The sequence below is a fragment of the Vulpes vulpes genome, unplaced genomic scaffold (genome assembly GCF_048418805.1).
Source record: "Vulpes vulpes isolate BD-2025 unplaced genomic scaffold, VulVul3 u000000663, whole genome shotgun sequence".
NCBI classification, from domain to species: Eukaryota; Metazoa; Chordata; class Mammalia; order Carnivora; family Canidae; genus Vulpes; species Vulpes vulpes.
Genome location: NW_027325794.1, coordinates 485224 through 496485, shown reverse-complemented (window position 1 = coordinate 496485; position 11262 = coordinate 485224). Strand labels below are relative to the sequence as shown.

The following is an 11262-nucleotide window of genomic DNA, read 5'->3' as shown; positions in this document are numbered from 1 at the left end:
CTGTATTAAGAAATGTCATATGCAACTGATGAATTATTGAAAACTACAGCTGAAACTAATAATGTACTATATGTTAGCTAACGTAATTTAAATATAAAAATGAAGTGTGATAAAAAAATAAAAAGTACTCATCACTGAGGTATAATAAATGGTCAATTGTGAATAAAAATTATGATTAGAGATAAATTAGAGAAAAGGAACAGCTCTTGAGGTTACAAAATGGTTAGTTGTAAATTGTGAATTAAAGATAACCTGATAACTGATGGGAGTTATTCTAATGCCATGCCACTTTGCTATAACAGCAATTCTTACCAGTTCAATTAAGCTTATATTTTCAAGGATTCTTAGTTTTCTCCTGGAATTATGATCAACATAGTAATTTTTTATATTATTTTTTCTGAGAAACATTTTTAGGTAATGGGGGGAAAATGAGCCCTCTCTTAGAATATATAAAAGATATATAAAAGACTGTTTAAAATATGTATATATGTATAAAAGATGTTTAAAATATATTTCTTTGTGGAACATATTAAATGGATCATTATTTGTATGAGATTTTTAAAACTCACTGTGGCTTATTATGCAAATTTTAAACTGACATTGGATAGGTAAATTATGTTTAGGCAGTTTTCAAGAACTGGATTTTTGATTCAATAGACCATAGCAACTCTTCGATGTGCTATATTGTAATTCATTAAATTATCTTCTAGCACATGCATAGCTATCATGATGCTAATGGGTATTCATATTTAAATCATGAACGAAAGTTATACATATATACACCAATTTTTCATATCAAAAAGCTTGGAACTGAAAGAACTATAGAGCAAAACACAGTATTTGAACACATTTTTATGGTGTTGTGATTTCTAGATTATCTCTGTATTTGTTAAGCCTATCTGTTGTGTCAGTTATCAATTCATTGCCTTTCATTTCCAAATGTACCTCCAATATGGTAAACAACAGAATTGGCTTAAGCATTTCTCTTTTTAAATGCACACTGTTAAGTTTCTCAGTAGAGGGCAGCAGGGGAGATTTTGCAGGAGGTAGAGACTTCCTCCAATTCACAGCACTATCCAGGAGGATAGGCAGTGTGGGTATAAGGACATCTGGTAAGGAACTACTACTTAGCAGTCACAAGCCTAGGATGAAGGTCCTTTGACCTTTCAGCCTCATCCTGGCAATGATATTTCTACAGACAGCCTGGACTCCTCTGACAAGCCTAGTACAGCCTGCATAAAGCTACTTGTGTCCAGAAGGTCACACACCAAGTCAGTCCTTCAAAGAGTAAGTTCTAACAACCTTTCACCCCTACTGGCACCTGGATTCCCACTGCAGATCCAGCAACCATTTTCTTGTCACATGTCATTTTCTTATCTTTGTCTATACCTCCGGAGGTGGCTGTTGTTTGCACAGCAGTTCTGGCCTGGCCATTCCAGTGGTCAGCTCTGCTCTCTAGGAGCCAAACTACATTTTCTCCAGTATTTGAACACATTTTTACAGTGTTGTGATTTATGGATTATCTCTGTATCTGTTAATACCCTTTTCAAGTTTACCCTTTCTTAGGTACTCTTTCTCTGCTTTACCACACAGAATTTCTTTATATCTTATAGTTATGTTTGTCAGAGTCAGTAATTCTTTGTATTAAACTGTTCTGCTTTAACCTACTACATGTTTTTGTTTGTTTGTTTGTTTGTTTTGTTTTGTTTTGTTTTTGTCTCCTGATTGGGCTCAGAGTGCTACTTTGGCTTTCTACAATTAGAAGTGAAACTTGTTCAAGAGATCATTTTATTACAATAAGGGCTACTACTTATTGTGAACTATCTATGTGCCAGGCTCTTCACAATTATGATCTCACTTCATCCTCATGGAAATCTTATGAAGTGCGTACTTCATTCTACAAATGAAGTATATAGGGATCCCTGGGTGGCACAGTGGTTTGGTGCCTGCATTTGGCCCAGGGCGCGATCCTGGAGACCCGGGATCGAATCCCACATCAGGCTCCCAGTGCATGGAGCCTGCTTCTCCCTCTGCCTATGTCTCTGCCTCTCTCTCTCTCTCTCTCTCTGTGACTATCATAAATAAATAAAAATTAAAAAAACAAACAAATGAAGTATATACAAGGCTTATAATTAAAGCAATTTACTCAAGGTCATGACTGACTCAAGACTTAAAACGAGTCCTCTCTCAATACTATCATTGTGCTTATCACTACTATCTTAACTCCTAAACACCATAAAAGTCAACTAAAATGTCCACGAATATCTTATTTTTTTCTGAATGATTGATAACATAGGATCTTATGGGTTTATTATCCAGATAGAACGTAAAATACATATTTGGATATCATAGCTTTCCAGGTTATGCTTGAAGCCATGAATATAAATAGAATCACCCAAGGAGAATGGACAAAAAAAAAAGAAAAAAAAAAAGTTAACAGGCTTGGAGAAGACCTGGGAAAACACTGACATTTAAAGAACAGAGGAGGGATCCCTGGGTGGCGCAGTGGTTTGGCGCCTGCCTTTGGCCCAGGGCGCGATCCTGGAGACGCGGGATCGAGTCCCACGTCGGGCTCCCGGTGCATGGAGCCTGCTTCTCTCTCTGCCTGTGTCTCTGCCTCTCTCTCTCTCTCTGTGACTATCATAAATAAATAAAAATTAAAAAATAAAAATAAAAAAATAAAATGTTTAAAAAAAAAAAAATAAAGAACAGAGGAGCTCTCGGCATTCCGCACGAGGTTGGAGCACACGCAGGCTGCTTTCTTCTCCGCTGTTTAAGCTCTCAGCCTCGCAGCCCTTCTATTGCCAGGATGTCACTTTCTAACAGGCTGACTCTGAACAAGCTCGACGTGAAGGGCAAGTGGGTCGTCATGAGAGTGGACTTCAACCTATGTAGAGCCTATGTTCCTATGAAGAACCACCAGATAACAACCAACCAGAGAATCAAGGCTGCCATCCCAAGTATCAAATTCTGCTTGGACAATGGAGCCAAGTCAGTTCTTATGAGCCATCTGGGCCGGCCTGATGGTGTCCCCATGCCAGACAAGTATTCTTTGGGGCCAGCTGCTATAGAACTTAAGTCTGTGCTGGGCACTTATTCTTAAAGGACTGTGTGGGCCAAGAAGTGGAGAAAGCTTGTGCTGACCCAGCTGCTGGGTCTGTCATCCTGCTGGAGAACCTTTGCTTTCATGTGGAGGAAGAAGGGAAGGGAAAAGATGCTTCTGGGAATAAGATTAAAGCTGAGTCAGTCAAAATAGAAGCCTTCCAAGCTTCACTTTCCAAGCTAGGAGATGTCTATGTCAATGATGCTTTTGGCACTGCTCACTGAGCCCCCAGCTCCATGGTGGGAGTCAGTCTGCCACAGAAGGCCGGAGGTTTCTTGATGAAGAAGGAGCTGAAATAGGCCTTGGAATGCCCAGAGCGACCCATCCTGGCCATCCTGGGTGGAGCTAAAGTTGCAGACAAGATCCAGCTGATCAGTAATATGCTGGACAAAGTCAATGAGATGATTATTGGTGGTGGAATGGCTTTTACCTTCCTGAAGGTGCTCAACAACATGGAGATTGGGACTCCTCTGTTTGATGAAGAGGGAGCCAAGATCGTCAAAGACCTGATGTCCAAAGCTGAGAAGAATGGTGTGAAAATTACCTTGCCAGTTGACTTCGTCACTGCTGAAAAGTTTGATGAGCATGCCAACACTGGCCAAGCCACTGTGGCCTCTGGCATACCTGCTGGCTGGATGGGCTTGGACCATGGTCCTGAGAGCAGCAAGAAATATGCTGAGGCAGTTGCTCAGGCTAAGCAGACCATGGGGAATGGACCTGTGGGCATATTTGAATGGGAAGCTTTTGCCCGAGGAACCAAAGCCCTCATGGATGAGGTGGTGAAAGCCACCGCCAGGGGCTGCATCACCATCATAGGTGGTGGAGACACTGCCACTTGCTGTGCCAAATGGAACACAGAGGATAAAGTCAGCCATGTGAGCACTGGGGGTGGTGCGAGTTTAGAGCTTTTGGAAGGTCCAGTCCTTCCTGGGGTGGATGCTCTTAGCAGTGTTTAGTACTTTCCTGCCTTTTGGTTCCTGTGCACAGCCCCTAAGTCAACCTAGCACTTGCTGCATCTCTCCTTGGCATTAGCTAAAATCTTCCCTCATGTCAAAATTCAGCTAGTGGCCAAGAGATGCAGTACCAGGAACCCTTAAAGAGGCGCACAGCATCTCAGCTCCTCTTTACTGCACCCTGGATTTGCCTACATTCTTCAGGATCCCATTTGAATTTCTTAGTGACTAAACCATTGTGCATTCTAGAGTGCATATATTTATATTTTGCTTGCTAGAAGAAAATGAGCTGTGTTGGCTTCTCTTTTTGAAGTAGCTTATTCTGACTACAGCTGTGTCATTGTTTCACTACTCAGCATGGAAATAAGATGAAATTCCAATTGTAGGCAGGTAGGGAGACAAAGTTGGTGATCTATTAAATCAATAAAAGTATCCACTGAAACAGAGAAAAAAATAAAGAACAGAGGAAAAGAAACAGTAGAAAAAAAGCAAGAAAGTATAGTGTACTGGAAGCTAAGAGATTTTCAGAAACGAAACATCACAAAGAAAACAAGAAGGACGATGAAAAATGTGTGTTTTGGCTTTAGCAACATAGAGGTCAATGGTTGGAAGAGTGAAATTGGTGGGCCTAAATTCCATATTATACTGAGATGAATGCACAAAAGGTAAAGAAGTATAAACTTTGAGTAAAACAACTCTTTAAGATACTTGACAATGGAAAGAAGAGGACTTCTGTGAAGATATGTAGGGCCAAGGTGGTATTTTGGGTTATTTCCCATAAGATGAGAGAGACTTGAAAATGTTGAAGTTGCAACATTCTGAGAACTTAATGTTTAAGATATAGAAGGGAAATGAATGATAAAATCCTCAAGGAGGCAGGAAGTATAGAGAGCATATAAGGTGGGTGAATTAAAATAATTCTTAGTTTTAAAGATTTTTACATCAACTTTGACATTCACTGATTTTGACACTAATCTTACCTGAATCATACACATAGAGAAAGGGGGGATGGGGAGGAGAAGAGATAGCTTGTTTTCAACAAATAGAGTTAGCATCATCAGCCTTGCATGGTTTTCCTTAATTTTATTTTATTTTATTTTTTTAAAATTTTATTTATTTATTTATTTATGATAGTCAGAGAGAGAGAGGCAGAGACACAGGCAGAGGGAGAAGCAGGCTCCATGCACCGGGAGCCCAACGTGGGACTCGATCCCGGGTCTCCAGGATCGCGCCCTGGGCCAAAGGCAGGCACCAAACCGCTGCGCCACCCAGGGATCCCGGTTTTCCTTAATTTTAAAGTTCTAGTAGAAAGCTCCATTTGTCTGGGAGCTATAAAGTCATCTTTGGAATTTCAGATTCCTACTCTGTGTCATATTCTCCAGTCCTCTAGGGAGAAGAAGCTGCTGAATTCATAGACATGTTTAGACTAGCAAGGCCTACTGCAGAGAAAGAAGGATGTACATATTTCAGAACACAAAAGGATTGAAGTAGACTATAAGTCCCTTAAAGGGAAGAACTATGTGAAATCACTCTGTTGTCCATTAACTAACCTAATCTTTCACTTTGGGCAGGTACATAATTAGGATACTTACATAACCATACTCATCCTTACCTAGTATATTGGGAGGTTTGGCTTCCGTAACATCCTTTATAGAAAAGCTGTGTCTATCTAAACTGATTTCTTCCGATTTTAAACTAAGCAAAGTAAAATATTAAGCCCTCTCTTGCTGTGGTGTATTCCAAGTGTCCCTATATTTCGCATTGACAGTCTTTATTCTCAATCAACTCCTTCGGACCCCCTGTAGTTTTCTAATTTGACCTTTCCATATAATTCAAATGCTAGGACCTAGCCCACACTGAAGTAACTCTCCAACACAATTTTGGCAAAATTAAAGTAGGCTCTGGCTTTTGGAAAAATAAGTAATACGGTAATACATGTTAGCTCTTTATTTTCTTCTAATTTTTGACATTCAAGTGATGCCATAGTGCTTTATCGTTAGCTACATCAGCAGTTAGCTTTGCCAAGTGAGGTTGCTAGCTCTTCTAAATGCAAATTAAAAGAGAAAAGAAAAGAAAGGAGCAAAGCATTAGCAGGCAGCAAAGAGATATGGTACATGGCCAACAAGGTAATAGCCTTATGGTGAGCCACTGCTCCAGAGAGGGAGGGTTATCTTGTCAATGGTATTAAACTTAAGACCCTGTTTCACTTGCACTGATGTCTGTCAAGGGAAGGGACCGGGATGCAGGAAGAGATTAAGAACTTCTCCCTAAATCAGTAATCAGTATCCTTCTAACAACCACAGAAAGGGTCTTAACATCTGTGAGAGTAGTCACTGTCCAGGCTGTGAGGAAACACGGGGAGAGGTGTGTAATGTTCATTGCTTCTAACTGTGAACACTTAACACTTGCGGCAACCAGAAAGAATCTGCAGTGCCCTCTTCATTCACAAAGGACACTATGACTATCTATTATTGAATAGTGGGTATTAGAAGAGCATCTCATCATTTTTAGAGTTTTATTTCACGTTCATAAAAACATTTCCATTTTTCTCTTCCTGAAGAGAGCCTCTTGGACTGAAACTGCCAGTGACTTTCCACATCCCTCATCCTGTTTCATTACAGAAACGCTCATAAAGACACAATTTTCTCCTATCAATAAATATGTTTGATGTTCCATAGAAGTTCTATGTAATACATGCAGAACAATGGAGTCAGACTCTAGGATTAATGATTGTCAAAGCAACTTGAAGCGACGAGCCTGCCTCTGGATGCTCAGCGGTGGATGTGATGCGGGTGTTCAGTGGGAAACCAGAATGAGCAATAAAGCCCACGAGTAATAATCATAAATCCCAAAGAGGCATCACCCTTTCTTAAGACATGTTTAAACTCCTTGAGAACGAAGACTGTAAGGTGCAATCTGCTTTTAGAGGCATTATATTGTTCTAATACATTTAGTTTAAGTTGGAAGTGGAGCATGCCTGGACTGAGGAGCTTTTCCATGCAGTGGACTCAGCTGCAGCTCCACGCGGACTGCCAGGACAGGATGCGATGCTGATGGTGTTCTGAGCAGACTCCCAACATTTTCCTAACTTGAATTTGTTTTATTTTTACATCATATTCCTGTTAAAGGCTCCTAAAATCTCCTAGCCATCAAGTGTCTCAAAATACAGACTCTACATGGAAAGTATTTGGAGACACCGAATAATTTAGTGTGCCTTACGTATAGGATAAGGGACAAAAGGACTGATGTTTCTCAAAACAGACCATTAGGTTGGCTGTATTCAATTCTGATTCTATATATTTAGGACTCACTGAATTCATAGTTCACGGTACTTGCTGCCAAGATAAATAGTTTTTTTTTCTGCTTTTTGTATTTTCTCACATGAAGACACACTCACCAAGAAATCAAGTAGCAATTGAAGAACTAGACACACTGTGTGGGAAACGTCATGTTGGATATATAGTCTAGATGACCCCTTGATTAATACATAGAGGATTCACCTTTTTTCTTTCACTTCTCATTATTTTGAATCACATATCGCACAAACCAAATAATACTACATCTCAAAGGGAAAAATGTACGAAAGTATTTGTCAACCAAAACTCCTAGTAATTCATCACAGAATTTTCAATGTGCTGCTTTCCATGAACCTCATGCAAGTTCATGAATATTATTGAAGTCCACTGTCATGTAAAGTTTGGATCTTGCAGGAATCTAGGAAAAAAGTTCATACACTCTTTTCTGAATATTGGTAAAAATATATGTATAGTGCTCAAATAACAAGGATACAGTGAAGCAATTTTTAAGGATTATCCTACCACAGTATTATTTTACATACTTAGTAAAGAGATAAACTCTGTTCAGGAATCTCAAGACAGGGGTTTTTATTACTTCCAGAAGTTCAAGTAATTATTTAATAGCTACTATAGTTTGTAAAACATTTTAAAGTTCAGGTTGCACATCATTAGCACAGAGCCTCAGTCCTGCAGATTTCAAGCCTCAGAAACAGGCAACATATACTTCGTTTGATGGAAATTCAGACAGAGATATCTAATTCGCTACCCTGCGGAGTAAGGAAGATAAGCTGAGGCATCTGGTCAACACACTCAATGGGGATGGGGAGACCTTGCCATCTCTATAAAGGGGGTAGAGATTTATAAATCTTATTATTTCCATATATATGGCCTTTCACAACTTACCAGCTTATTTTCACATAGCTCATTTAATATAACAGTTATATAAAAGGTAAGACATTATTTTTTTCTATTTTTATTGTTGTAACTTCTCTGCACACTCATCACCTTAATAACACCTAAATATTACCTTGAGATGACATTTTTTGTTTCTCAAAACCTTCACTAGATCTCATGCTCTTTGGAAGCATAGAGTATGCATAAAGTGCCTTTTCTAGTTATAGTGTCCATACATGTATTGTATCTATGCACACACACAAACAATACTATAAAGTTCAGTACATGATAGCCACTCATTGAGGGCTGAAAAATGAATCACTGAGTGAATAAAGGAACACCTCACATTGTTTCATTTCTCCTTAGCCCTTTTGATTATCCATTCAATTAATTTATTACTAAGTACCTAGCACCGTGCCACCCTGTAGGATATTAACGATACAGTAATCAATTAAAGGTTATTCCACAGTGTGGTCCAATGATCTGCCTGCTGCCATCTGGATGCTTGTTAAAAACTCAAATTCCTGGGCCCAATCCCAGACTTACTGAATTAGAATCTCATGGATACTGAAGTCAGAAAAGCATTGCACAATAAGTTGACAATCTTGCAAAAACAGGTCGATGGATTTTTAAAAAAATCATATTAAAAAAACATCCTTTCTTTTAATCTTTCTACAGTATTTTCTCTATGCAATTTCTCTTAGTTATAGATTGGGTAAGACTAAAATTCAGGACAAATGGAAAACTAAGAACAACATGTAAATGAAAATTCTAAACCAAGGTAAATGGTGAACTAGTTTTTTGGGTCTAGGACTTCATAAAAAAACAGTCTTTCTGGGAACCCATCCTTGTGAAAAGCATTAATCATTAGAGAAAATCAGACAGGAATCTACAAATGACCTGGAGTCATAAATCAAGGAACAATTTTTGTCCTCATTTAGCCATGGTTATGTAGAATATGAAAATATGTATTCCCAGTAGTGGAAAAACCAAGTCCCAGTCAATTAAATTATAGACTGCCACTGGCTTACTTACATTCATGCTTAAAAATGATGTATTATTTTCCTTTCCCATTTCTATTACTTGATATTCTTGCAACTCGTTTAATTATTATAACTGTTTTGTGACACAGAGTTCAGTTTACAAAGACCTAATCCAGAGGTAAAGAGCCCAGTTTGCTTGCTCTCTCCCTGCTGTCTCAGTGAGACTGAGTCAGGGCTACACTTGGGGCCTTCCTGCAGTCTCAGATATCAGAACTCTGATCATGTTGTTTTAGGGTCAGTTGCTACAGATAAACTGGATGGATCGGGGTGGTGGTGGTGGAGTAGGGATTTTAAAGCTGGGAGGAGTGGATATTTATCCCAGCTCTGTTGGTAATTAGCAGAGTGGCCTTATTTACTTATTCTTTGCTTTTCTCTAAAATTTAGTCATGCAGTATTAAAGAATCATTGCAAGGAAGAAAAATAAACACTTGCCTATTTCCTGCTGATTAATGGAGCCAAGATATAAGCGTTATTGTTAAATGACTATTAAATGCAGGGTGGTGATGTTTAGGCCTAGAAAAGTAAATCAAATTATTTGAAGTCACCCAGTTAATAGAGTGCAGTGTGTCTTGACTTGCATTTACTCAATTCTCGTCAGTATACTTTCCACTCTCAAACATTTCCTAAGCTTGTAGATGAATTACAGTGGTTTATAAACAGGACGGGGGTAATTGCCAAGAATATGGAAGTGGACAGGGAAGAAGGAGCACATGCTGTAGTTAATAGATCTCAGGCAGAACAAGAACAAGTGGCACCGGCTGGCCAGTGTCCAGGTTCTGCTGAAATGTGAACGCACAGGATTCTCTGAAGCCTGAAGGAGCCTGTCAGACTGGCCAGAAGTAGGCGGTGGCACTGCAGCAGGAATGGCTGTCAGACCTTCAGCCAATTTTTTTACCTTAGCAGCTCTGGCTCCCTGGTTAGTCTCCATTACAATATTAATCTCTGAGTTAGTAGAGAGATTTTCTGACCAAATACTCTTTTAAAAGAAAACCTGTTTTCAAATCAAGAGAAATGTTAAACTGGTTAGAGTTCAAAGTCTGAGGTAGTCACCATTCCACATGACCACAAGAAATGTCTTAGTTTTGTATGCCTGGCATGGGCCACAATAACTAAGAGAGGCAAAGAACTCACAAGGCCATCTGGGGAAGTTTCTTCAAAGGCAATGGCAGGATAGGTTCTATTTGAAGAAAGATCAGAGCAAAGAACAGTTAATTGTAGTTAGAACAGAGTCAAGTATATCATGTTGCTGGCTTGATTAGAGAGCCAGGACTGTGATGGACAGTGATGAAGAGATTTTTCTCTAAACCACGGGTCAAGAACCTTTTTCTGTAAAGGGCTAGACAATATTTTCAGTTTTGAAGAGCGTAAGATTTTGTCACAAGTACTCAGTTTGTCACTGTAGCACAAAAGCAGCCATAAATGACTGGCAAATGAATCAGTAAGGCTAGGGTCCAATAGGATTTTGTTTGCCAAACGTGAAGAAAGCTAGATTAGGTCTACGAGCTATAGTTTATCAACCTCTGCTCTGGAATAAAAACGTTTAAATTGAAAAAGAAACACTTGTGTTGTTTCTAGTGTCCCTACCCCACAGCCAGTGGGGAGACCTGAATTTTTCTTGAACCAAAACCTCTTCCATATAACACAGAACATACCTTCATAGGTTATGAAGGTACAGTGCAGGTTATGGAGGATGTTATCACTAAGGGTAGGGGAGACTCTGTACTAATGTTACAACTTCTGTGTGAATGTAAAAAAAAAAATAAGAAGTTTAATAAATAAAGAGGTTGGCGTTATTGCTGAAATAAATCACTAATTCCTTTTGACTGATTTATTCAGCGGAAAACACAAGGTCATAGACCAAAGGCAGTAACTACAGAGGCCCTGAACCCACGTTAGGGCACAGAGCAGAGACTTGTCATAATTCACGAGAAGGTGTAATTGGACTCCAGAGCCTGGATTTCTTCCAGTTCCTC

At 39.2% G+C, this 11262-nt stretch overlaps 1 protein-coding gene and 1 pseudogene across 8 annotated transcripts in view; one reads left to right on the top strand and one right to left on the bottom strand.

The window, feature by feature from the left end:
• LOC140597417 (small G protein signaling modulator 1-like) overlaps positions 1-11262 on the bottom strand; it is an 80478-nt gene that overhangs the window by 42106 nt on the left and 27110 nt on the right. The window lies entirely within an intron of this gene.
• On the top strand, positions 2650-9970 carry LOC140597412 (phosphoglycerate kinase 1 pseudogene; annotated as a pseudogene).